This window comes from Camelina sativa, chromosome 10 (assembly GCF_030686135.1).
Source record: "Camelina sativa cultivar CO46 ecotype springtype chromosome 10, ASM3068613v1".
In the NCBI taxonomy this organism is placed as follows: domain Eukaryota; kingdom Viridiplantae; phylum Streptophyta; class Magnoliopsida; order Brassicales; family Brassicaceae; genus Camelina; species Camelina sativa.
The window spans coordinates 21,857,835-21,879,061 of record NC_141889.1 but is presented as its reverse complement, the minus strand read 5'-3'; the positions used below and the strand labels follow the sequence as shown (position 1 = coordinate 21,879,061).

General features: G+C 44.2%; 42 non-coding genes across 42 annotated transcripts; all 42 read right to left on the bottom strand.

Annotated features, from left to right (window-relative positions):
* Nucleotides 1-46: 46 nt before the first annotated feature.
* Nucleotides 47-165, bottom strand: LOC147936484 (5S ribosomal RNA). Its single transcript, XR_015570104.1, has one exon. It is a non-coding gene; the product is annotated as a 5S ribosomal RNA (ribosomal RNA).
* Nucleotides 166-560: 395 nt separating this feature from the next.
* LOC147936483 (5S ribosomal RNA) lies at nucleotides 561-679 on the bottom strand. Its single transcript, XR_015570069.1, has one exon. It is a non-coding gene; the product is annotated as a 5S ribosomal RNA (ribosomal RNA).
* Nucleotides 680-1,071: 392 nt separating this feature from the next.
* LOC147936482 (5S ribosomal RNA) lies at nucleotides 1,072-1,190 on the bottom strand. Its single transcript, XR_015570103.1, has one exon. It is a non-coding gene; the product is annotated as a 5S ribosomal RNA (ribosomal RNA).
* A 395-nt stretch (nucleotides 1,191-1,585) lies between these two features.
* On the bottom strand, nucleotides 1,586-1,704 carry LOC147936481 (5S ribosomal RNA). The gene has a single exon (XR_015570068.1). It is a non-coding gene; the product is annotated as a 5S ribosomal RNA (ribosomal RNA).
* Nucleotides 1,705-2,097: 393 nt separating this feature from the next.
* Nucleotides 2,098-2,216, bottom strand: LOC147936480 (5S ribosomal RNA). The gene has a single exon (XR_015570102.1). It is a non-coding gene; the product is annotated as a 5S ribosomal RNA (ribosomal RNA).
* A 394-nt stretch (nucleotides 2,217-2,610) lies between these two features.
* On the bottom strand, nucleotides 2,611-2,729 carry LOC147936479 (5S ribosomal RNA). Its single transcript, XR_015570067.1, has one exon. It is a non-coding gene; the product is annotated as a 5S ribosomal RNA (ribosomal RNA).
* Nucleotides 2,730-3,122: 393 nt separating this feature from the next.
* LOC147936478 (5S ribosomal RNA) lies at nucleotides 3,123-3,241 on the bottom strand. The gene has a single exon (XR_015570101.1). It is a non-coding gene; the product is annotated as a 5S ribosomal RNA (ribosomal RNA).
* A 394-nt stretch (nucleotides 3,242-3,635) lies between these two features.
* Nucleotides 3,636-3,754, bottom strand: LOC147936477 (5S ribosomal RNA). The gene has a single exon (XR_015570066.1). It is a non-coding gene; the product is annotated as a 5S ribosomal RNA (ribosomal RNA).
* Nucleotides 3,755-4,147: 393 nt separating this feature from the next.
* On the bottom strand, nucleotides 4,148-4,266 carry LOC147936476 (5S ribosomal RNA). Its single transcript, XR_015569543.1, has one exon. It is a non-coding gene; the product is annotated as a 5S ribosomal RNA (ribosomal RNA).
* Nucleotides 4,267-4,661: 395 nt separating this feature from the next.
* LOC147936475 (5S ribosomal RNA) lies at nucleotides 4,662-4,780 on the bottom strand. Its single transcript, XR_015570065.1, has one exon. It is a non-coding gene; the product is annotated as a 5S ribosomal RNA (ribosomal RNA).
* A 393-nt stretch (nucleotides 4,781-5,173) lies between these two features.
* On the bottom strand, nucleotides 5,174-5,292 carry LOC147936474 (5S ribosomal RNA). The gene has a single exon (XR_015570100.1). It is a non-coding gene; the product is annotated as a 5S ribosomal RNA (ribosomal RNA).
* A 395-nt stretch (nucleotides 5,293-5,687) lies between these two features.
* On the bottom strand, nucleotides 5,688-5,806 carry LOC147936473 (5S ribosomal RNA). Its single transcript, XR_015570063.1, has one exon. It is a non-coding gene; the product is annotated as a 5S ribosomal RNA (ribosomal RNA).
* Nucleotides 5,807-6,198: 392 nt separating this feature from the next.
* LOC147936472 (5S ribosomal RNA) lies at nucleotides 6,199-6,317 on the bottom strand. The gene has a single exon (XR_015570099.1). It is a non-coding gene; the product is annotated as a 5S ribosomal RNA (ribosomal RNA).
* A 395-nt stretch (nucleotides 6,318-6,712) lies between these two features.
* Nucleotides 6,713-6,831, bottom strand: LOC147936471 (5S ribosomal RNA). The gene has a single exon (XR_015570062.1). It is a non-coding gene; the product is annotated as a 5S ribosomal RNA (ribosomal RNA).
* A 393-nt stretch (nucleotides 6,832-7,224) lies between these two features.
* Nucleotides 7,225-7,343, bottom strand: LOC147936470 (5S ribosomal RNA). The gene has a single exon (XR_015570097.1). It is a non-coding gene; the product is annotated as a 5S ribosomal RNA (ribosomal RNA).
* A 394-nt stretch (nucleotides 7,344-7,737) lies between these two features.
* LOC147936469 (5S ribosomal RNA) lies at nucleotides 7,738-7,856 on the bottom strand. Its single transcript, XR_015570061.1, has one exon. It is a non-coding gene; the product is annotated as a 5S ribosomal RNA (ribosomal RNA).
* A 393-nt stretch (nucleotides 7,857-8,249) lies between these two features.
* LOC147936468 (5S ribosomal RNA) lies at nucleotides 8,250-8,368 on the bottom strand. Its single transcript, XR_015570060.1, has one exon. It is a non-coding gene; the product is annotated as a 5S ribosomal RNA (ribosomal RNA).
* A 393-nt stretch (nucleotides 8,369-8,761) lies between these two features.
* On the bottom strand, nucleotides 8,762-8,880 carry LOC147936467 (5S ribosomal RNA). Its single transcript, XR_015570096.1, has one exon. It is a non-coding gene; the product is annotated as a 5S ribosomal RNA (ribosomal RNA).
* Nucleotides 8,881-9,274: 394 nt separating this feature from the next.
* On the bottom strand, nucleotides 9,275-9,393 carry LOC147936466 (5S ribosomal RNA). Its single transcript, XR_015570059.1, has one exon. It is a non-coding gene; the product is annotated as a 5S ribosomal RNA (ribosomal RNA).
* Nucleotides 9,394-9,786: 393 nt separating this feature from the next.
* LOC147936465 (5S ribosomal RNA) lies at nucleotides 9,787-9,905 on the bottom strand. The gene has a single exon (XR_015570095.1). It is a non-coding gene; the product is annotated as a 5S ribosomal RNA (ribosomal RNA).
* Nucleotides 9,906-10,299: 394 nt separating this feature from the next.
* On the bottom strand, nucleotides 10,300-10,418 carry LOC147936464 (5S ribosomal RNA). Its single transcript, XR_015570058.1, has one exon. It is a non-coding gene; the product is annotated as a 5S ribosomal RNA (ribosomal RNA).
* A 393-nt stretch (nucleotides 10,419-10,811) lies between these two features.
* LOC147936463 (5S ribosomal RNA) lies at nucleotides 10,812-10,930 on the bottom strand. Its single transcript, XR_015570094.1, has one exon. It is a non-coding gene; the product is annotated as a 5S ribosomal RNA (ribosomal RNA).
* Nucleotides 10,931-11,324: 394 nt separating this feature from the next.
* On the bottom strand, nucleotides 11,325-11,443 carry LOC147936462 (5S ribosomal RNA). The gene has a single exon (XR_015569394.1). It is a non-coding gene; the product is annotated as a 5S ribosomal RNA (ribosomal RNA).
* A 393-nt stretch (nucleotides 11,444-11,836) lies between these two features.
* LOC147936461 (5S ribosomal RNA) lies at nucleotides 11,837-11,955 on the bottom strand. Its single transcript, XR_015570093.1, has one exon. It is a non-coding gene; the product is annotated as a 5S ribosomal RNA (ribosomal RNA).
* A 394-nt stretch (nucleotides 11,956-12,349) lies between these two features.
* Nucleotides 12,350-12,468, bottom strand: LOC147936460 (5S ribosomal RNA). The gene has a single exon (XR_015570057.1). It is a non-coding gene; the product is annotated as a 5S ribosomal RNA (ribosomal RNA).
* A 393-nt stretch (nucleotides 12,469-12,861) lies between these two features.
* LOC147936459 (5S ribosomal RNA) lies at nucleotides 12,862-12,980 on the bottom strand. The gene has a single exon (XR_015570092.1). It is a non-coding gene; the product is annotated as a 5S ribosomal RNA (ribosomal RNA).
* A 394-nt stretch (nucleotides 12,981-13,374) lies between these two features.
* LOC147936458 (5S ribosomal RNA) lies at nucleotides 13,375-13,493 on the bottom strand. The gene has a single exon (XR_015570056.1). It is a non-coding gene; the product is annotated as a 5S ribosomal RNA (ribosomal RNA).
* A 393-nt stretch (nucleotides 13,494-13,886) lies between these two features.
* Nucleotides 13,887-14,005, bottom strand: LOC147936457 (5S ribosomal RNA). Its single transcript, XR_015570091.1, has one exon. It is a non-coding gene; the product is annotated as a 5S ribosomal RNA (ribosomal RNA).
* A 394-nt stretch (nucleotides 14,006-14,399) lies between these two features.
* On the bottom strand, nucleotides 14,400-14,518 carry LOC147936456 (5S ribosomal RNA). The gene has a single exon (XR_015570055.1). It is a non-coding gene; the product is annotated as a 5S ribosomal RNA (ribosomal RNA).
* A 393-nt stretch (nucleotides 14,519-14,911) lies between these two features.
* LOC147936455 (5S ribosomal RNA) lies at nucleotides 14,912-15,030 on the bottom strand. The gene has a single exon (XR_015570090.1). It is a non-coding gene; the product is annotated as a 5S ribosomal RNA (ribosomal RNA).
* Nucleotides 15,031-15,424: 394 nt separating this feature from the next.
* On the bottom strand, nucleotides 15,425-15,543 carry LOC147936454 (5S ribosomal RNA). The gene has a single exon (XR_015570054.1). It is a non-coding gene; the product is annotated as a 5S ribosomal RNA (ribosomal RNA).
* Nucleotides 15,544-15,937: 394 nt separating this feature from the next.
* LOC147936453 (5S ribosomal RNA) lies at nucleotides 15,938-16,056 on the bottom strand. Its single transcript, XR_015570052.1, has one exon. It is a non-coding gene; the product is annotated as a 5S ribosomal RNA (ribosomal RNA).
* Nucleotides 16,057-16,449: 393 nt separating this feature from the next.
* LOC147936452 (5S ribosomal RNA) lies at nucleotides 16,450-16,568 on the bottom strand. Its single transcript, XR_015570089.1, has one exon. It is a non-coding gene; the product is annotated as a 5S ribosomal RNA (ribosomal RNA).
* Nucleotides 16,569-16,962: 394 nt separating this feature from the next.
* On the bottom strand, nucleotides 16,963-17,081 carry LOC147936451 (5S ribosomal RNA). The gene has a single exon (XR_015570051.1). It is a non-coding gene; the product is annotated as a 5S ribosomal RNA (ribosomal RNA).
* Nucleotides 17,082-17,475: 394 nt separating this feature from the next.
* LOC147936450 (5S ribosomal RNA) lies at nucleotides 17,476-17,594 on the bottom strand. The gene has a single exon (XR_015570050.1). It is a non-coding gene; the product is annotated as a 5S ribosomal RNA (ribosomal RNA).
* Nucleotides 17,595-17,987: 393 nt separating this feature from the next.
* LOC147936449 (5S ribosomal RNA) lies at nucleotides 17,988-18,106 on the bottom strand. Its single transcript, XR_015570088.1, has one exon. It is a non-coding gene; the product is annotated as a 5S ribosomal RNA (ribosomal RNA).
* A 394-nt stretch (nucleotides 18,107-18,500) lies between these two features.
* LOC147936448 (5S ribosomal RNA) lies at nucleotides 18,501-18,619 on the bottom strand. Its single transcript, XR_015570049.1, has one exon. It is a non-coding gene; the product is annotated as a 5S ribosomal RNA (ribosomal RNA).
* A 393-nt stretch (nucleotides 18,620-19,012) lies between these two features.
* LOC147936447 (5S ribosomal RNA) lies at nucleotides 19,013-19,131 on the bottom strand. The gene has a single exon (XR_015570086.1). It is a non-coding gene; the product is annotated as a 5S ribosomal RNA (ribosomal RNA).
* A 394-nt stretch (nucleotides 19,132-19,525) lies between these two features.
* On the bottom strand, nucleotides 19,526-19,644 carry LOC147936446 (5S ribosomal RNA). Its single transcript, XR_015570048.1, has one exon. It is a non-coding gene; the product is annotated as a 5S ribosomal RNA (ribosomal RNA).
* Nucleotides 19,645-20,037: 393 nt separating this feature from the next.
* Nucleotides 20,038-20,156, bottom strand: LOC147936445 (5S ribosomal RNA). The gene has a single exon (XR_015570085.1). It is a non-coding gene; the product is annotated as a 5S ribosomal RNA (ribosomal RNA).
* A 394-nt stretch (nucleotides 20,157-20,550) lies between these two features.
* Nucleotides 20,551-20,669, bottom strand: LOC147936444 (5S ribosomal RNA). The gene has a single exon (XR_015570047.1). It is a non-coding gene; the product is annotated as a 5S ribosomal RNA (ribosomal RNA).
* Nucleotides 20,670-21,062: 393 nt separating this feature from the next.
* Nucleotides 21,063-21,181, bottom strand: LOC147936443 (5S ribosomal RNA). The gene has a single exon (XR_015570084.1). It is a non-coding gene; the product is annotated as a 5S ribosomal RNA (ribosomal RNA).
* Between the last annotated feature and the right edge of the window lie 46 nt (nucleotides 21,182-21,227).

Genomic DNA, 21,227 nt, shown 5'->3' with positions numbered 1-21,227 from the left:
TATATAGTCTTACGCAACAACCAAAAAAAAAAAAAAAAAAGAAGGAGGGATGCAACACGAGGACTTCCCGGGAGGTCACCCATCCTAGTACTACTCTCGCCCAAGCACGCTTGACTGCGGAGTTCTGATGGGATCCGGTGCATTAGTGCTGGTATGATCGCATCCGTTAGTATATACCATTCAATCGCATATATCGTGTTTTAAAAACTCTAGGGATCATTCAATGTGGGTCCCACTTGATATCTGGACCAGTTTATTCACCTTGCACGTGCTTCCAACCGCGAAAAACAAGAGATTACCATATCCAAACATAATTTTGTATTCGTAGCTAATTGTGTCGCGATCACCGGAAAACATCCGAAACACCTTCAAACGTCAAAATTCGGCCTCCGGAATGGTCCAATGGTACGAAGACCCATTGCCTTGCCAGAAACACTCTTGGGGCTTTCCGAAAAGGTATTATGGGTCGCGTGGTCCCTCACGATGTAAAAGTTACGACGTTATGTTTGTACTATATAGTCTTACGCAACAACCAAAAAAAAAAAAAAAAAACAGAAGGAGGGATGCAACACGAGGACTTCCCGGGAGGTCACCCATCCTAGTACTACTCTCGCCCAAGCACGCTTAACTGCGGAGTTCTGATGGGATCCGGTGAATTAGTGCTGGTATGATCGCATCCGTTAGTATATACCATTCAATCGCATATATCGTGTTTTAAAAACTCTAGGGATCATTCAATGTGGGTCCCACTTGATATGTGGACCGTTTATTCACCTTGGATGTGCTTCCAACCGCGAAAAACAAGAGATAACCATATCCAAACATAATTTTGTACTTGTAGCTAATTGTGTCGCGATCACCAAAAAACATCCGAAACACCTTCAAACGTCAAAATTCGGCCTCCGGAACGGTCCAATGGAACGAAGACCCATTGCCTTGCCAGAAACACTCTTGGGGCTTTCCGAAAAGGTATTATGGGTCGCGTGGTTCCTCACGATGTAAAAGTTACGGCGTTATGTTTGTACTATATAGTCTTACGCAACAACCAAAAAAAAAAAAAAAAAAGAAGGAGGGATGCAACACGAGGACTTCCCGGGAGGTCACCCATCCTAGTACTACTCTCGCCCAAGCACGCTTGACTGCGGAGTTCTGATGGGATCCGGTGCATTAGTGCTGGTATGATCGCATCCGTTAGTATATACCATTCAATCGCATATATCGTGTTTTAAAAACTCTAGGGATCATTCAATGTGGGTCCCACTTGATATCTGGACCAGTTTATTCACCTTGCACGTGCTTCCAACCGCGAAAAACAAGAGATTACCATATCCAAACATAATTTTGTATTCGTAGCTAATTGTGTCGCGATCACCGGAAAACATCCGAAACACCTTCAAACGTCAAAATTCGGCCTCCGGAATGGTCCAATGGTACGAAGACCCATTGCCTTGCCAGAAACACTCTTGGGGCTTTCCGAAAAGGTATTATGGGTCGCGTGGTCCCTCACGATGTAAAAGTTACGACGTTATGTTTGTACTATATAGTCTTACGCAACAACCAAAAAAAAAAAAAAAAAACAGAAGGAGGGATGCAACACGAGGACTTCCCGGGAGGTCACCCATCCTAGTACTACTCTCGCCCAAGCACGCTTAACTGCGGAGTTCTGATGGGATCCGGTGAATTAGTGCTGGTATGATCGCATCCGTTAGTATATACCATTCAATCGCATATATCGTGTTTTAAAAACTCTAGGGATCATTCAATGTGGGTCCCACTTGATATGTGGACCGTTTATTCACCTTGGACGTGCTTCCAACCGCGAAAAACAAGAGATAACCATATCCAAACATAATTTTGTACTTGTAGCTAATTGTGTCGCGATCACCAAAAAACATCCGAAACACCTTCAAACGTCAAAATTCGGCCTCCGGAACGGTCCAATGGAACGAAGACCCATTGCCTTGCCAGAAACACTCTTGGGGCTTTCCGAAAAGGTATTATGGGTCGCGTGGTTCCTCACGATGTAAAAGTTACGGCGTTATGTTTGTACTATATAGTCTTACGCAACAACCAAAAAAAAAAAAAAAAAAAGAAGGAGGGATGCAACACGAGGACTTCCCGGGAGGTCACCCATCCTAGTACTACTCTCGCCCAAGCACGCTTGACTGCGGAGTTCTGATGGGATCCGGTGCATTAGTGCTGGTATGATCGCATCCGTTAGTATATACCATTCAATCGCATATATCGTGTTTTAAAAACTCTAGGGATCATTCAATGTGGGTCCCACTTGATATCTGGACCAGTTTATTCACCTTGCACGTGCTTCCAACCGCGAAAAACAAGAGATTACCATATCCAAACATAATTTTGTATTCGTAGCTAATTGTGTCGCGATCACCGGAAAACATCCGAAACACCTTCAAACGTCAAAATTCGGCCTCCGGAATGGTCCAATGGTACGAAGACCCATTGCCTTGCCAGAAACACTCTTGGGGCTTTCCGAAAAGGTATTATGGGTCGCGTGGTCCCTCACGATGTAAAAGTTACGACGTTATGTTTGTACTATATAGTCTTACGCAACAACCAAAAAAAAAAAAAAAAAAAGAAGGAGGGATGCAACACGAGGACTTCCCGGGAGGTCACCCATCCTAGTACTACTCTCGCCCAAGCACGCTTAACTGCGGAGTTCTGATGGGATCCGGTGAATTAGTGCTGGTATGATCGCATCCGTTAGTATATACCATTCAATCGCATATATCGTGTTTTAAAAACTCTAGGGATCATTCAATGTGGGTCCCACTTGATATGTGGACCGTTTATTCACCTTGGACGTGCTTCCAACCGCGAAAAACAAGAGATAACCATATCCAAACATAATTTTGTACTTGTAGCTAATTGTGTCGCGATCACCAAAAAACATCCGAAACACCTTCAAACGTCAAAATTCGGCCTCCGGAACGGTCCAATGGAACGAAGACCCATTGCCTTGCCAGAAACACTCTTGGGGCTTTCCGAAAAGGTATTATGGGTCGCGTGGTTCCTCACGATGTAAAAGTTACGGCGTTATGTTTGTACTATATAGTCTTACGCAACAACCAAAAAAAAAAAAAAAAAAAGAAGGAGGGATGCAACACGAGGACTTCCCGGGAGGTCACCCATCCTAGTACTACTCTCGCCCAAGCACGCTTGACTGCGGAGTTCTGATGGGATCCGGTGCATTAGTGCTGGTATGATCGCATCCGTTAGTATATACCATTCAATCGCATATATCGTGTTTTAAAAACTCTAGGGATCATTCAATGTGGGTCCCACTTGATATCTGGACCAGTTTATTCACCTTGCACGTGCTTCCAACCGCGAAAAACAAGAGATTACCATATCCAAACATAATTTTGTATTCGTAGCTAATTGTGTCGCGATCACCGGAAAACATCCGAAACACCTTCAAACGTCAAAATTCGGCCTCCGGAATGGTCCAATGGTACGAAGACCCATTGCCTTGCCAGAAACACTCTTGGGGCTTTCCGAAAAGGTATTATGGGTCGCGTGGTCCCTCACGATGTAAAAGTTACGACGTTATGTTTGTACTATATAGTCTTACGCAACAACCAAAAAAAAAAAAAAAAAAAGAAGGAGGGATGCAACACGAGGACTTCCCGGGAGGTCACCCATCCTAGTACTACTCTCGCCCAAGCACGCTTAACTGCGGAGTTCTGATGGGATCCGGTGAATTAGTGCTGGTATGATCGCATCCGTTAGTATATACCATTCAATCGCATATATCGTGTTTTAAAAACTCTAGGGATCATTCAATGTGGGTCCCACTTGATATGTGGACCGTTTATTCACCTTGGACGTGCTTCCAACCGCGAAAAACAAGAGATAACCATATCCAAACATAATTTTGTACTTGTAGCTAATTGTGTCGCGATCACCAAAAAACATCCGAAACACCTTCAAACGTCAAAATTCGGCCTCCGGAACGGTCCAATGGAACGAAGACCCATTGCCTTGCCAGAAACACTCTTGGGGCTTTCCGAAAAGGTATTATGGGTCGCGTGGTTCCTCACGATGTAAAAGTTACGGCGTTATGTTTGTACTATATAGTCTTACGCAACAACCAAAAAAAAAAAAAAAAAAAGAAGGAGGGATGCAACACGAGGACTTCCCGGGAGGTCACCCATCCTAGTACTACTCTCGCCCAAGCACGCTTGACTGCGGAGTTCTGATGGGATCCGGTGCATTAGTGCTGGTATGATCGCATTCGTTAGTATATACCATTCAATCGCATATATCGTGTTTTAAAAACTCTAGGGATCATTCAATGTGGGTCCCACTTGATATCTGGACCAGTTTATTCACCTTGCACGTGCTTCCAACCGCGAAAAACAAGAGATTACCATATCCAAACATAATTTTGTATTCGTAGCTAATTGTGTCGCGATCACCGGAAAACATCCGAAACACCTTCAAACGTCAAAATTCGGCCTCCGGAATGGTCCAATGGTACGAAGACCCATTGCCTTGCCAGAAACACTCTTGGGGCTTTCCGAAAAGGTATTATGGGTCGCGTGGTCCCTCACGATGTAAAAGTTACGACGTTATGTTTGTACTATATAGTCTTACGCAACAACCAAAAAAAAAAAAAAAAAACAGAAGGAGGGATGCAACACGAGGACTTCCCGGGAGGTCACCCATCCTAGTACTACTCTCGCCCAAGCACGCTTAACTGCGGAGTTCTGATGGGATCCGGTGAATTAGTGCTGGTATGATCGCATCCGTTAGTATATACCATTCAATCGCATATATCGTGTTTTAAAAACTCTAGGGATCATTCAATGTGGGTCCCACTTGATATGTGGACCGTTTATTCACCTTGGATGTGCTTCCAACCGCGAAAAACAAGAGATAACCATATCCAAACATAATTTTGTACTTGTAGCTAATTGTGTCGCGATCACCAAAAAACATCCGAAACACCTTCAAACGTCAAAATTCGGCCTCCGGAACGGTCCAATGGAACGAAGACCCATTGCCTTGCCAGAAACACTCTTGGGGCTTTCCGAAAAGGTATTATGGGTCGCGTGGTTCCTCACGATGTAAAAGTTACGGCGTTATGTTTGTACTATATAGTCTTACGCAACAACCAAAAAAAAAAAAAAAAAAAGAAGGAGGGATGCAACACGAGGACTTCCCGGGAGGTCACCCATCCTAGTACTACTCTCGCCCAAGCACGCTTGACTGCGGAGTTCTGATGGGATCCGGTGCATTAGTGCTGGTATGATCGCATCCGTTAGTATATACCATTCAATCGCATATATCGTGTTTTAAAAACTCTAGGGATCATTCAATGTGGGTCCCACTTGATATCTGGACCAGTTTATTCACCTTGCACGTGCTTCCAACCGCGAAAAACAAGAGATTACCATATCCAAACATAATTTTGTATTCGTAGCTAATTGTGTCGCGATCACCGGAAAACATCCGAAACACCTTCAAACGTCAAAATTCGGCCTCCGGAATGGTCCAATGGTACGAAGACCCATTGCCTTGCCAGAAACACTCTTGGGGCTTTCCGAAAAGGTATTATGGGTCGCGTGGTCCCTCACGATGTAAAAGTTACGACGTTATGTTTGTACTATATAGTCTTACGCAACAACCAAAAAAAAAAAAAAAAAACAGAAGGAGGGATGCAACACGAGGACTTCCCGGGAGGTCACCCATCCTAGTACTACTCTCGCCCAAGCACGCTTAACTGCGGAGTTCTGATGGGATCCGGTGAATTAGTGCTGGTATGATCGCATCCGTTAGTATATACCATTCAATCGCATATATCGTGTTTTAAAAACTCTAGGGATCATTCAATGTGGGTCCCACTTGATATGTGGACCGTTTATTCACCTTGGATGTGCTTCCAACCGCGAAAAACAAGAGATAACCATATCCAAACATAATTTTGTACTTGTAGCTAATTGTGTCGCGATCACCAAAAAACATCCGAAACACCTTCAAACGTCAAAATTCGGCCTCCGGAACGGTCCAATGGAACGAAGACCCATTGCCTTGCCAGAAACACTCTTGGGGCTTTCCGAAAAGGTATTATGGGTCGCGTGGTTCCTCACGATGTAAAAGTTACGGCGTTATGTTTGTACTATATAGTCTTACGCAACAACCAAAAAAAAAAAAAAAAAAGAAGGAGGGATGCAACACGAGGACTTCCCGGGAGGTCACCCATCCTAGTACTACTCTCGCCCAAGCACGCTTGACTGCGGAGTTCTGATGGGATCCGGTGCATTAGTGCTGGTATGATCGCATCCGTTAGTATATACCATTCAATCGCATATATCGTGTTTTAAAAACTCTAGGGATCATTCAATGTGGGTCCCACTTGATATCTGGACCAGTTTATTCACCTTGCACGTGCTTCCAACCGCGAAAAACAAGAGATTACCATATCCAAACATAATTTTGTATTCGTAGCTAATTGTGTCGCGATCACCGGAAAACATCCGAAACACCTTCAAACGTCAAAATTCGGCCTCCGGAATGGTCCAATGGTACGAAGACCCATTGCCTTGCCAGAAACACTCTTGGGGCTTTCCGAAAAGGTATTATGGGTCGCGTGGTCCCTCACGATGTAAAAGTTACGACGTTATGTTTGTACTATATAGTCTTACGCAACAACCAAAAAAAAAAAAAAAAAACAGAAGGAGGGATGCAACACGAGGACTTCCCGGGAGGTCACCCATCCTAGTACTACTCTCGCCCAAGCACGCTTAACTGCGGAGTTCTGATGGGATCCGGTGAATTAGTGCTGGTATGATCGCATCCGTTAGTATATACCATTCAATCGCATATATCGTGTTTTAAAAACTCTAGGGATCATTCAATGTGGGTCCCACTTGATATGTGGACCGTTTATTCACCTTGGATGTGCTTCCAACCGCGAAAAACAAGAGATAACCATATCCAAACATAATTTTGTACTTGTAGCTAATTGTGTCGCGATCACCAAAAAACATCCGAAACACCTTCAAACGTCAAAATTCGGCCTCCGGAACGGTCCAATGGAACGAAGACCCATTGCCTTGCCAGAAACACTCTTGGGGCTTTCCGAAAAGGTATTATGGGTCGCGTGGTTCCTCACGATGTAAAAGTTACGGCGTTATGTTTGTACTATATAGTCTTACGCAACAACCAAAAAAAAAAAAAAAAAAAGAAGGAGGGATGCAACACGAGGACTTCCCGGGAGGTCACCCATCCTAGTACTACTCTCGCCCAAGCACGCTTGACTGCGGAGTTCTGATGGGATCCGGTGCATTAGTGCTGGTATGATCGCATCCGTTAGTATATACCATTCAATCGCATATATCGTGTTTTAAAAACTCTAGGGATCATTCAATGTGGGTCCCACTTGATATCTGGACCAGTTTATTCACCTTGCACGTGCTTCCAACCGCGAAAAACAAGAGATTACCATATCCAAACATAATTTTGTATTCGTAGCTAATTGTGTCGCGATCACCGGAAAACATCCGAAACACCTTCAAACGTCAAAATTCGGCCTCCGGAATGGTCCAATGGTACGAAGACCCATTGCCTTGCCAGAAACACTCTTGGGGCTTTCCGAAAAGGTATTATGGGTCGCGTGGTCCCTCACGATGTAAAAGTTACGACGTTATGTTTGTACTATATAGTCTTACGCAACAACCAAAAAAAAAAAAAAAAAAAGAAGGAGGGATGCAACACGAGGACTTCCCGGGAGGTCACCCATCCTAGTACTACTCTCGCCCAAGCACGCTTAACTGCGGAGTTCTGATGGGATCCGGTGAATTAGTGCTGGTATGATCGCATCCGTTAGTATATACCATTCAATCGCATATATCGTGTTTTAAAAACTCTAGGGATCATTCAATGTGGGTCCCACTTGATATGTGGACCGTTTATTCACCTTGGACGTGCTTCCAACCGCGAAAAACAAGAGATAACCATATCCAAACATAATTTTGTACTTGTAGCTAATTGTGTCGCGATCACCAAAAAACATCCGAAACACCTTCAAACGTCAAAATTCGGCCTCCGGAACGGTCCAATGGAACGAAGACCCATTGCCTTGCCAGAAACACTCTTGGGGCTTTCCGAAAAGGTATTATGGGTCGCGTGGTCCCTCACGATGTAAAAGTTACGGCGTTATGTTTGTACTATATAGTCTTACGCAACAACCAAAAAAAAAAAAAAAAAAAGAAGGAGGGATGCAACACGAGGACTTCCCGGGAGGTCACCCATCCTAGTACTACTCTCGCCCAAGCACGCTTAACTGCGGAGTTCTGATGGGATCCGGTGAATTAGTGCTGGTATGATCGCATCCGTTAGTATATACCATTCAATCGCATATATCGTGTTTTAAAAACTCTAGGGATCATTCAATGTGGGTCCCACTTGATATGTGGACCGTTTATTCACCTTGGACGTGCTTCCAACCGCGAAAAACAAGAGATAACCATATCCAAACATAATTTTGTACTTGTAGCTAATTGTGTCGCGATCACCAAAAAACATCCGAAACACCTTCAAACGTCAAAATTCGGCCTCCGGAACGGTCCAATGGAACGAAGACCCATTGCCTTGCCAGAAACACTCTTGGGGCTTTCCGAAAAGGTATTATGGGTCGCGTGGTTCCTCACGATGTAAAAGTTACGGCGTTATGTTTGTACTATATAGTCTTACGCAACAACCAAAAAAAAAAAAAAAAAAAGAAGGAGGGATGCAACACGAGGACTTCCCGGGAGGTCACCCATCCTAGTACTACTCTCGCCCAAGCACGCTTGACTGCGGAGTTCTGATGGGATCCGGTGCATTAGTGCTGGTATGATCGCATCCGTTAGTATATACCATTCAATCGCATATATCGTGTTTTAAAAACTCTAGGGATCATTCAATGTGGGTCCCACTTGATCTCTGGACCAGTTTATTCACCTTGCACGTGCTTCCAACCGCGAAAAACAAGAGATTACCATATCCAAACATAATTTTGTATTCGTAGCTAATTGTGTCGCGATCACCGGAAAACATCCGAAACACCTTCAAACGTCAAAATTCGGCCTCCGGAATGGTCCAATGGTACGAAGACCCATTGCCTTGCCAGAAACACTCTTGGGGCTTTCCGAAAAGGTATTATGGGTCGCGTGGTCCCTCACGATGTAAAAGTTACGACGTTATGTTTGTACTATATAGTCTTACGCAACAACCAAAAAAAAAAAAAAAAAAAGAAGGAGGGATGCAACACGAGGACTTCCCGGGAGGTCACCCATCCTAGTACTACTCTCGCCCAAGCACGCTTAACTGCGGAGTTCTGATGGGATCCGGTGAATTAGTGCTGGTATGATCGCATCCGTTAGTATATACCATTCAATCGCATATATCGTGTTTTAAAAACTCTAGGGATCATTCAATGTGGGTCCCACTTGATATGTGGACCGTTTATTCACCTTGGATGTGCTTCCAACCTCGAAAAACAAGAGATAACCATATCCAAACATAATTTTGTACTTGTAGCTAATTGTGTCGCGATCACCAAAAAACATCCGAAACACCTTCAAACGTCAAAATTCGGCCTCCGGAACGGTCCAATGGAACGAAGACCCATTGCCTTGCCAGAAACACTCTTGGGGCTTTCCGAAAAGGTATTATGGGTCGCGTGGTTCCTCACGATGTAAAAGTTACGGCGTTATGTTTGTACTATATAGTCTTACGCAACAACCAAAAAAAAAAAAAAAAAAAGAAGGAGGGATGCAACACGAGGACTTCCCGGGAGGTCACCCATCCTAGTACTACTCTCGCCCAAGCACGCTTGACTGCGGAGTTCTGATGGGATCCGGTGCATTAGTGCTGGTATGATCGCATCCGTTAGTATATACCATTCAATCGCATATATCGTGTTTTAAAAACTCTAGGGATCATTCAATGTGGGTCCCACTTGATATCTGGACCAGTTTATTCACCTTGCACGTGCTTCCAACCGCGAAAAACAAGAGATTACCATATCCAAACATAATTTTGTATTCGTAGCTAATTGTGTCGCGATCACCGGAAAACATCCGAAACACCTTCAAACGTCAAAATTCGGCCTCCGGAATGGTCCAATGGTACGAAGACCCATTGCCTTGCCAGAAACACTCTTGGGGCTTTCCGAAAAGGTATTATGGGTCGCGTGGTCCCTCACGATGTAAAAGTTACGACGTTATGTTTGTACTATATAGTCTTACGCAACAACCAAAAAAAAAAAAAAAAAAAGAAGGAGGGATGCAACACGAGGACTTCCCGGGAGGTCACCCATCCTAGTACTACTCTCGCCCAAGCACGCTTAACTGCGGAGTTCTGATGGGATCCGGTGAATTAGTGCTGGTATGATCGCATCCGTTAGTATATACCATTCAATCGCATATATCGTGTTTTAAAAACTCTAGGGATCATTCAATGTGGGTCCCACTTGATATGTGGACCGTTTATTCACCTTGGACGTGCTTCCAACCGCGAAAAACAAGAGATAACCATATCCAAACATAATTTTGTACTTGTAGCTAATTGTGTCGCGATCACCAAAAAACATCCGAAACACCTTCAAACGTCAAAATTCGGCCTCCGGAACGGTCCAATGGAACGAAGACCCATTGCCTTGCCAGAAACACTCTTGGGGCTTTCCGAAAAGGTATTATGGGTCGCGTGGTTCCTCACGATGTAAAAGTTACGGCGTTATGTTTGTACTATATAGTCTTACGCAACAACCAAAAAAAAAAAAAAAAAAAGAAGGAGGGATGCAACACGAGGACTTCCCGGGAGGTCACCCATCCTAGTACTACTCTCGCCCAAGCACGCTTGACTGCGGAGTTCTGATGGGATCCGGTGCATTAGTGCTGGTATGATCGCATCCGTTAGTATATACCATTCAATCGCATATATCGTGTTTTAAAAACTCTAGGGATCATTCAATGTGGGTCCCACTTGATATCTGGACCAGTTTATTCACCTTGCACGTGCTTCCAACCGCGAAAAACAAGAGATTACCATATCCAAACATAATTTTGTATTCGTAGCTAATTGTGTCGCGATCACCGGAAAACATCCGAAACACCTTCAAACGTCAAAATTCGGCCTCCGGAATGGTCCAATGGTACGAAGACCCATTGCCTTGCCAGAAACACTCTTGGGGCTTTCCGAAAAGGTATTATGGGTCGCGTGGTCCCTCACGATGTAAAAGTTACGACGTTATGTTTGTACTATATAGTCTTACGCAACAACCAAAAAAAAAAAAAAAAAAAGAAGGAGGGATGCAACACGAGGACTTCCCGGGAGGTCACCCATCCTAGTACTACTCTCGCCCAAGCACGCTTGACTGCGGAGTTCTGATGGGATCCGGTGAATTAGTGCTGGTATGATCGCATCCGTTAGTATATACCATTCAATCGCATATATCGTGTTTTAAAAACTCTAGGGATCATTCAATGTGGGTCCCACTTGATATGTGGACCGTTTATTCACCTTGGACGTGCTTCCAACCGCGAAAAACAAGAGATAACCATATCCAAACATAATTTTGTACTTGTAGCTAATTGTGTCGCGATCACCAAAAAACATCCGAAACACCTTCAAACGTCAAAATTCGGCCTCCGGAACGGTCCAATGGAACGAAGACCCATTGCCTTGCCAGAAACACTCTTGGGGCTTTCCGAAAAGGTATTATGGGTCGCGTGGTTCCTCACGATGTAAAAGTTACGGCGTTATGTTTGTACTATATAGTCTTACGCAACAACCAAAAAAAAAAAAAAAAAAAGAAGGAGGGATGCAACACGAGGACTTCCCGGGAGGTCACCCATCCTAGTACTACTCTCGCCCAAGCACGCTTGACTGCGGAGTTCTGATGGGATCCGGTGCATTAGTGCTGGTATGATCGCATCCGTTAGTATATACCATTCAATCGCATATATCGTGTTTTAAAAACTCTAGGGATCATTCAATGTGGGTCCCACTTGATATCTGGACCAGTTTATTCACCTTGCACGTGCTTCCAACCGCGAAAAACAAGAGATTACCATATCCAAACATAATTTTGTATTCGTAGCCAATTGTGTCGCGATCACCGGAAAACATCCGAAACACCTTCAAACGTCAAAATTCGGCCTCCGGAATGGTCCAATGGTACGAAGACCCATTGCCTTGCCAGAAACACTCTTGGGGCTTTCCGAAAAGGTATTATGGGTCGCGTGGTCCCTCACGATGTAAAAGTTACGACGTTATGTTTGTACTATATAGTCTTACGCAACAACCAAAAAAAAAAAAAAAAAAAGAAGGAGGGATGCAACACGAGGACTTCCCGGGAGGTCACCCATCCTAGTACTACTCTCGCCCAAGCACGCTTAACTGCGGAGTTCTGATGGGATCCGGTGAATTAGTGCTGGTATGATCGCATCCGTTAGTATATACCATTCAATCGCATATATCGTGTTTTAAAAACTCTAGGGATCATTCAATGTGGGTCCCACTTGATATGTGGACCGTTTATTCACCTTGGACGTGCTTCCAACCGCGAAAAACAAGAGATAACCATATCCAAACATAATTTTGTACTTGTAGCTAATTGTGTCGCGATCACCAAAAAACATCCGAAACACCTTCAAACGTCAAAATTCGGCCTCCGGAACGGTCCAATGGAACGAAGACCCATTGCCTTGCCAGAAACACTCTTGGGGCTTTCCGAAAAGGTATTATGGGTCGCGTGGTTCCTCACGATGTAAAAGTTACGGCGTTATGTTTGTACTATATAGTCTTACGCAACAACCAAAAAAAAAAAAAAAAAAAGAAGGAGGGATGCAACACGAGGACTTCCCGGGAGGTCACCCATCCTAGTACTACTCTCGCCCAAGCACGCTTGACTGCGGAGTTCTGATGGGATCCGGTGCATTAGTGCTGGTATGATCGCATCCGTTAGTATATACCATTCAATCGCATATATCGTGTTTTAAAAACTCTAGGGATCATTCAATGTGGGTCCCACTTGATATCTGGACCAGTTTATTCACCTTGCACGTGCTTCCAACCGCGAAAAACAAGAGATTACCATATCCAAACATAATTTTGTATTCGTAGCCAATTGTGTCGCGATCACCGGAAAACATCCGAAACACCTTCAAACGTCAAAATTCGGCCTCCGGAATGGTCCAATGGTACGAAGACCCATTGCCTTGCCAGAAACACTCTTGGGGCTTTCCGAAAAGGTATTATGGGTCGCGTGGTCCCTCACGATGTAAAAGTTACGACGTTATGTTTGTACTATATAGTCTTACGCAACAACCAAAAAAAAAAAAAAAAAAAGAAGGAGGGATGCAACACGAGGACTTCCCGGGAGGTCACCCATCCTAGTACTACTCTCGCCCAAGCACGCTTAACTGCGGAGTTCTGATGGGATCCGGTGAATTAGTGCTGGTATGATCGCATCCGTTAGTATATACCATTCAATCGCATATATCGTGTTTTAAAAACTCTAGGGATCATTCAATGTGGGTCCCACTTGATATGTGGACCGTTTATTCACCTTGGATGTGCTTCCAACCGCGAAAAACAAGAGATAACCATATCCAAACATAATTTTGTACTTGTAGCTAATTGTGTCGCGATCACCAAAAAACATCCGAAACACCTTCAAACGTCAAAATTCGGCCTCCGGAACGGTCCAATGGAACGAAGACCCATTGCCTTGCCAGAAACACTCTTGGGGCTTTCCGAAAAGGTATTATGGGTCGCGTGGTTCCTCACGATGTAAAAGTTACGGCGTTATGTTTGTACTATATAGTCTTACGCAACAACCAAAAAAAAAAAAAAAAAAAGAAGGAGGGATGCAACACGAGGACTTCCCGGGAGGTCACCCATCCTAGTACTACTCTCGCCCAAGCACGCTTGACTGCGGAGTTCTGATGGGATCCGGTGCATTAGTGCTGGTATGATCGCATCCGTTAGTATATACCATTCAATCGCATATATCGTGTTTTAAAAACTCTAGGGATCATTCAATGTGGGTCCCACTTGATATCTGGACCAGTTTATTCACCTTGCACGTGCTTCCAACCGCGAAAAACAAGAGATTACCATATCCAAACATAATTTTGTATTCGTAGCTAATTGTGTCGCGATCACCGGAAAACATCCGAAACACCTTCAAACGTCAAAATTCGGCCTACGGAATGGTCCAATGGTACGAAGACCCATTGCCTTGCCAGAAACACTCTTGGGGCTTTCCGAAAAGGTATTATGGGTCGCGTGGTCCCTCACGATGTAAAAGTTACGACGTTATGTTTGTACTATATAGTCTTACGCAACAACCAAAAAAAAAAAAAAAAAAAGAAGGAGGGATGCAACACGAGGACTTCCCGGGAGGTCACCCATCCTAGTACTACTCTCGCCCAAGCACGCTTAACTGCGGAGTTCTGATGGGATCCGGTGAATTAGTGCTGGTATGATCGCATCCGTTAGTATATACCATTCAATCGCATATATCGTGTTTTAAAAACTCTAGGGATCATTCAATGTGGGTCCCACTTGATATGTGGACCGTTTATTCACCTTGGACGTGCTTCCAACCGCGAAAAACAAGAGATAACCATATCCAAACATAATTTTGTACTTGTAGCTAATTGTGTCGCGATCACCAAAAAACATCCGAAACACCTTCAAACGTCAAAATTCGGCCTCCGGAACGGTCCAATGGAACGAAGACCCATTGCCTTGCCAGAAACACTCTTGGGGCTTTCCGAAAAGGTATTATGGGTCGCGTGGTTCCTCACGATGTAAAAGTTACGGCGTTATGTTTGTACTATATAGTCTTACGCAACAACCAAAAAAAAAAAAAAAAAAAGAAGGAGGGATGCAACACGAGGACTTCCCGGGAGGTCACCCATCCTAGTACTACTCTCGCCCAAGCACGCTTGACTGCGGAGTTCTGATGGGATCCGGTGCATTAGTGCTGGTATGATCGCATCCGTTAGTATATACCATTCAATCGCATATATCGTGTTTTAAAAACTCTAGGGATCATTCAATGTGGGTCCCACTTGATATCTGGACCAGTTTATTCACCTTGCACGTGCTTCCAACCGCGAAAAACAAGAGATTACCATATCCAAACATAATTTTGTATTCGTAGCTAATTGTGTCGCGATCACCGGAAAACATCCGAAACACCTTCAAACGTCAAAATTCGGCCTCCGGAATGGTCCAATGGTACGAAGACCCATTGCCTTGCCAGAAACACTCTTGGGGCTTTCCGAAAAGGTATTATGGGTCGCGTGGTCCCTCACGATGTAAAAGTTACGACGTTATGTTTGTACTATATAGTCTTACGCAACAACCAAAAAAAAAAAAAAAAAAAGAAGGAGGGATGCAACACGAGGACTTCCCGGGAGGTCACCCATCCTAGTACTACTCTCGCCCAAGCACGCTTAACTGCGGAGTTCTGATGGGATCCGGTGAATTAGTGCTGGTATGATCGCATCCGTTAGTATATACCATTCAATCGCATATATCGTGTTTTAAAAACTCTAGGGATCATTCAATGTGGGTCCCACTTGATCTCTGGACCAGTTTATTCACCTTGCACGTGCTTCCAACCGCGAAAAACAAGAGATTACCATATCCAAACATAATTTTGTATTCGTAGCTAATTGTGTCGCGATCACCGGAAAACATCCGAAACACCTTCAAACGTCAAAATTCGGCCTCCGGAATGGTCCAATGGTACGAAGACCCATTGCCTTGCCAGAAACACTCTTGGGGCTTTCCGAAAAGGTATTATGGGTCGCGTGGTCCCTCACGATGTAAAAGTTACGACGTTATGTTTGTACTATATAGTCTTACGCAACAACCAAAAAAAAAAAAAAAAAAAGAAGGAGGGATGCAACACGAGGACTTCCCGGGAGGTCACCCATCCTAGTACTACTCTCGCCCAAGCACGCTTAACTGCGGAGTTCTGATGGGATCCGGTGAATTAGTGCTGGTATGATCGCATCCGTTAGTATATACCATTCAATCGCATATATCGTGTTTTAAAAACTCTAGGGATCATTCAATGTGGGTCCCACTTGATATGTGGACCGTTTATTCACCTTGGACGTGCTTCCAACCGCGAAAAACAAGAGATAACCATATCCAAACATAATTTTGTACTTGTAGCTAATTGTGTCGCGATCACCAAAAAACATCCGAAACACCTTCAAACGTCAAAATTCGGCCTCCGGAACGGTCCAATGGAACGAAGACCCATTGCCTTGCCAGAAACACTCTTGGGGCTTTCCGAAAAGGTATTATGGGTCGCGTGGTTCCTCACGATGTAAAAGTTACGGCGTTATGTTTGTACTATATAGTCTTACGCAACAACCAAAAAAAAAAAAAAAAAAAGAAGGAGGGATGCAACACGAGGACTTCCCGGGAGGTCACCCATCCTAGTACTACTCTCGCCCAAGCACGCTTGACTGCGGAGTTCTGATGGGATCCGGTGCATTAGTGCTGGTATGATCGCATCCGTTAGTATATACCATTCAATCGCATATATCGTGTTTTAAAAACTCTAGGGATCATTCAATGTGGGTCCCACTTGATATCTGGACCAGTTTATTCACCTTGCACGTGCTTCCAACCGCGAAAAACAAGAGATTACCATATCCAAACATAATTTTGTATTCGTAGCTAATTGTGTCGCGATCACCGGAAAACATCCGAAACACCTTCAAACGTCAAAATTCGGCCTCCGGAATGGTCCAATGGTACGAAGACCCATTGCCTTGCCAGAAACACTCTTGGGGCTTTCCGAAAAGGTATTATGGGTCGCGTGGTCCCTCACGATGTAAAAGTTACGACGTTATGTTTGTACTATATAGTCTTACGCAACAACCAAAAAAAAAAAAAAAAAAAGAAGGAGGGATGCAACACGAGGACTTCCCGGGAGGTCACCCATCCTAGTACTACTCTCGCCCAAGCACGCTTAACTGCGGAGTTCTGATGGGATCCGGTGAATTAGTGCTGGTATGATCGCATCCGTTAGTATATACCATTCAATCGCATATATCGTGTTTTAAAAACTCTAGGGATCATTCAATGTGGGTCCCACTTGATCTCTGGACCAGTTTATTCACCTTGCACGTGCTTCCAACCGCGAAAAACAAGAGATTACCATATCCAAACATAATTTTGTATTCGTAGCTAATTGTGTCGCGATCACCGGAAAACATCCGAAACACCTTCAAACGTCAAAATTCGGCCTCCGGAATGGTCCAATGGTACGAAGACCCATTGCCTTGCCAGAAACACTCTTGGGGCTTTCCGAAAAGGTATTATGGGTCGCGTGGTCCCTCACGATGTAAAAGTTACGACGTTATGTTTGTACTATATAGTCTTACGCAACAACCAAAAAAAAAAAAAAAAAAAGAAGGAGGGATGCAACACGAGGACTTCCCGGGAGGTCACCCATCCTAGTACTACTCTCGCCCAAGCACGCTTAACTGCGGAGTTCTGATGGGATCCGGTGAATTAGTGCTGGTATGATCGCATCCGTTAGTATATACCATTCAATCGCATATATCGTGTTTTAAAAACTCTAGGGATCATTCAATGTGGGTCCCACTTGATATGTGGACCGTTTATTCACCTTGGACGTGCTTCCAACCGCGAAAAACAAGAGATAACCATATCCAAACATAATTTTGTACTTGTAGCTAATTGTGTCGCGATCACCAAAAAACATCCGAAACACCTTCAAACGTCAAAATTCGGCCTCCGGAACGGTCCAATGGAACGAAGACCCATTGCCTTGCCAGAAACACTCTTGGGGCTTTCCGAAAAGGTATTATGGGTCGCGTGGTTCCTCACGATGTAAAAGTTACGGCGTTATGTTTGTACTATATAGTCTTACGCAACAACCAAAAAAAAAAAAAAAAAAAGAAGGAGGGATGCAACACGAGGACTTCCCGGGAGGTCACCCATCCTAGTACTACTCTCGCCCAAGCACGCTTGACTGCGGAGTTCTGATGGGATCCGGTGCATTAGTGCTGGTATGATCGCATCCGTTAGTATATACCATTCAATCGCATATATCGTGTTTTAAAAACTCTAGGGATCATTCAATGTGGGTCCCACTTGATATCTGGACCAGTTTATTCACCTTGCACGTGCTTCCAACCGCGAAAAACAAGAGATTACCATATCCAAACATAATTTTGTATTCGTAGCTAATTGTGTCGCGATCACCGGAAAACATCCGAAACACCTTCAAACGTCAAAATTCGGCCTACGGAATGGTCCAATGGTACAAAGACCCATTGCCTTGCCAGAAACACTCTTGGGGCTTTCCGAAAAGGTATTATGGGTCGCGTGGTCCCTCACGATGTAAAAGTTACGACGTTATGTTTGTACTATATAGTCTTACGCAACAACCAAAAAAAAAAAAAAAAAAAGAAGGAGGGATGCAACACGAGGACTTCCCGGGAGGTCACCCATCCTAGTACTACTCTCGCCCAAGCACGCTTAACTGCGGAGTTCTGATGGGATCCGGTGAATTAGTGCTGGTATGATCGCATCCGTTAGTATATACCATTCAATCGCATATATCGTGTTTTAAAAACTCTAGGGATCATTCAATGTGGGTCCCACTTGATATGTGGACCGTTTATTCACCTTGGACGTGCTTCCAACCGCGAAAAACAAGAGATAACCATATCCAAACATAATTTTGTACTTGTAGCTAATTGTGTCGCGATCACCAAAAAACATCCGAAACACCTTCAAACGTCAAAATTCGGCCTCCGGAACGGTCCAATGGAACGAAGACCCATTGCCTTGCCAGAAACACTCTTGGGGCTTTCCGAAAAGGTATTATGGGTCGCGTGGTTCCTCACGATGTAAAAGTTACGGCGTTATGTTTGTACTATATAGTCTTACGCAACAACCAAAAAAAAAAAAAAAAAAAGAAGGAGGGATGCAACACGAGGACTTCCCGGGAGGTCACCCATCCTAGTACTACTCTCGCCCAAGCACGCTTGACTGCGGAGTTCTGATGGGATCCGGTGCATTAGTGCTGGTATGATCGCATCCGTTAGTATATACCATTCAATCGCATATATCGTGTTTTAAAAACTCTAGGGATCATTCAATGTGGGTCCCACTTGATATCTGGACCAGTTTATTCACCTTGCACGTGCTTCCAACCGCGAAAAACAAGAGATTACCATATCCAAACATAATTTTGTATTCGTAGCTAATTGTGTCGCGATCACCGGAAAACATCCGAAACACCTTCAAACGTCAAAATTCGGCCTCCGGAATGGTCCAATGGTACGAAGACCCATTGCCTTGCCAGAAACACTCTTGGGGCTTTCCGAAAAGGTATTATGGGTCGCGTGGTCCCTCACGATGTAAAAGTTACGACGTTATGTTTGTACTATATAGTCTTACGCAACAACCAAAAAAAAAAAAAAAAAAAGAAGGAGGGATGCAACACGAGGACTTCCCGGGAGGTCACCCATCCTAGTACTACTCTCGCCCAAGCACGCTTAACTGCGGAGTTCTGATGGGATCCGGTGAATTAGTGCTGGTATGATCGCATCCGTTAGTATATACCATTCAATCGCATATATCGTGTTTTAAAAACTCTAGGGATCATTCAATGTGGGTCCCACTTGATATGTGGACCGTTTATTCACCTTGGATGTGCTTCCAACCGCGAAAAACAAGAGATAACCATATCCAAACATAATTTTGTACTTGTAGCTAATTGTGTCGCGATCACCAAAAAACATCCGAAACACCTTCAAACGTCAAAATTCGGCCTCCGGAACGGTCCAATGGAACGAAGACCCATTGCCTTGCCAGAAACACTCTTGGGGCTTTCCGAAAAGGTATTATGGGTCGCGTGGTTCCTCACGATGTAAAAGTTACGGCGTTATGTTTGTACTATATAGTCTTACGCAACAACCAAAAAAAAAAAAAAAAAAAGAAGGAGGGATGCAACACGAGGACTTCCCGGGAGGTCACCCATCCTAGTACTACTCTCGCCCAAGCACGCTTGACTGCGGAGTTCTGATGGGATCCGGTGCATTAGTGCTGGTATGATCGCATCCGTTAGTATATACCATTCAATCGCATATATCGTGTTTTAAAAACTCTAGGGATCATTCAATGTGGGTCCCACTTGATATCTGGACCAGTTTATTCACCTTGCACGTGCTTCCAACCGCGAAAAACAAGAGATTACCATATCCAAACATAATTTTGTATTCGTAGCTAATTGTGTCGCGATCACCGGAAAACATCCGAAACACCTTCAAACGTCAAAATTCGGCCTACGGAATGGTCCAATGGTACGAAGACCCATTGCCTTGCCAGAAACACTCTTGGGGCTTTCCGAAAAGGTATTATGGGTCGCGTGGTCCCTCACGATGTAAAAGTTACGACGTTATGTTTGTACTATATAGTCTTACGCAACAACCAAAAAAAAAAAAAAAAAAAGAAGGAGGGATGCAACACGAGGACTTCCCGGGAGGTCACCCATCCTAGTACTACTCTCGCCCAAGCACGCTTAACTGCGGAGTTCTGATGGGATCCGGTGAATTAGTGCTGGTATGATCGCATCCGTTAGTATATACCATTCAATCGCATATATCGTGTTTTAAAAACTCTAGGGATCATTCAATGTGGGTCCCACTTGATATGTGGACCGTTTATTCACCTTGGACGTGCTTCCAACCGCGAAAAACAAGAGATAACCATATCCAAACATAATTTTGTACTTGTAGCTAATTGTGTCGCGATCACCAAAAAACATCCGAAACACCTTCAAACGTCAAAATTCGGCCTCCGGAACGGTCCAATGGAACGAAGACCCATTGCCTTGCCAGAAACACTCTTGGGGCTTTCCGAAAAGGTATTATGGGTCGCGTGGTTCCTCACGATGTAAAAGTTACGGCGTTATGTTTGTACTATATAGTCTTACGCAACAACCAAAAAAAAAAAAAAAAAAAGAAGGAGGGATGCAACACGAGGACTTCCCGGGAGGTCACCCATCCTAGTACTACTCTCGCCCAAGCACGCTTGACTGCGGAGTTCTGATGGGATCCGGTGCATTAGTGCTGGTATGATCGCATCCGTTAGTATATACCATTCAATCGCATATATCGTGTTTTAAAAACTCT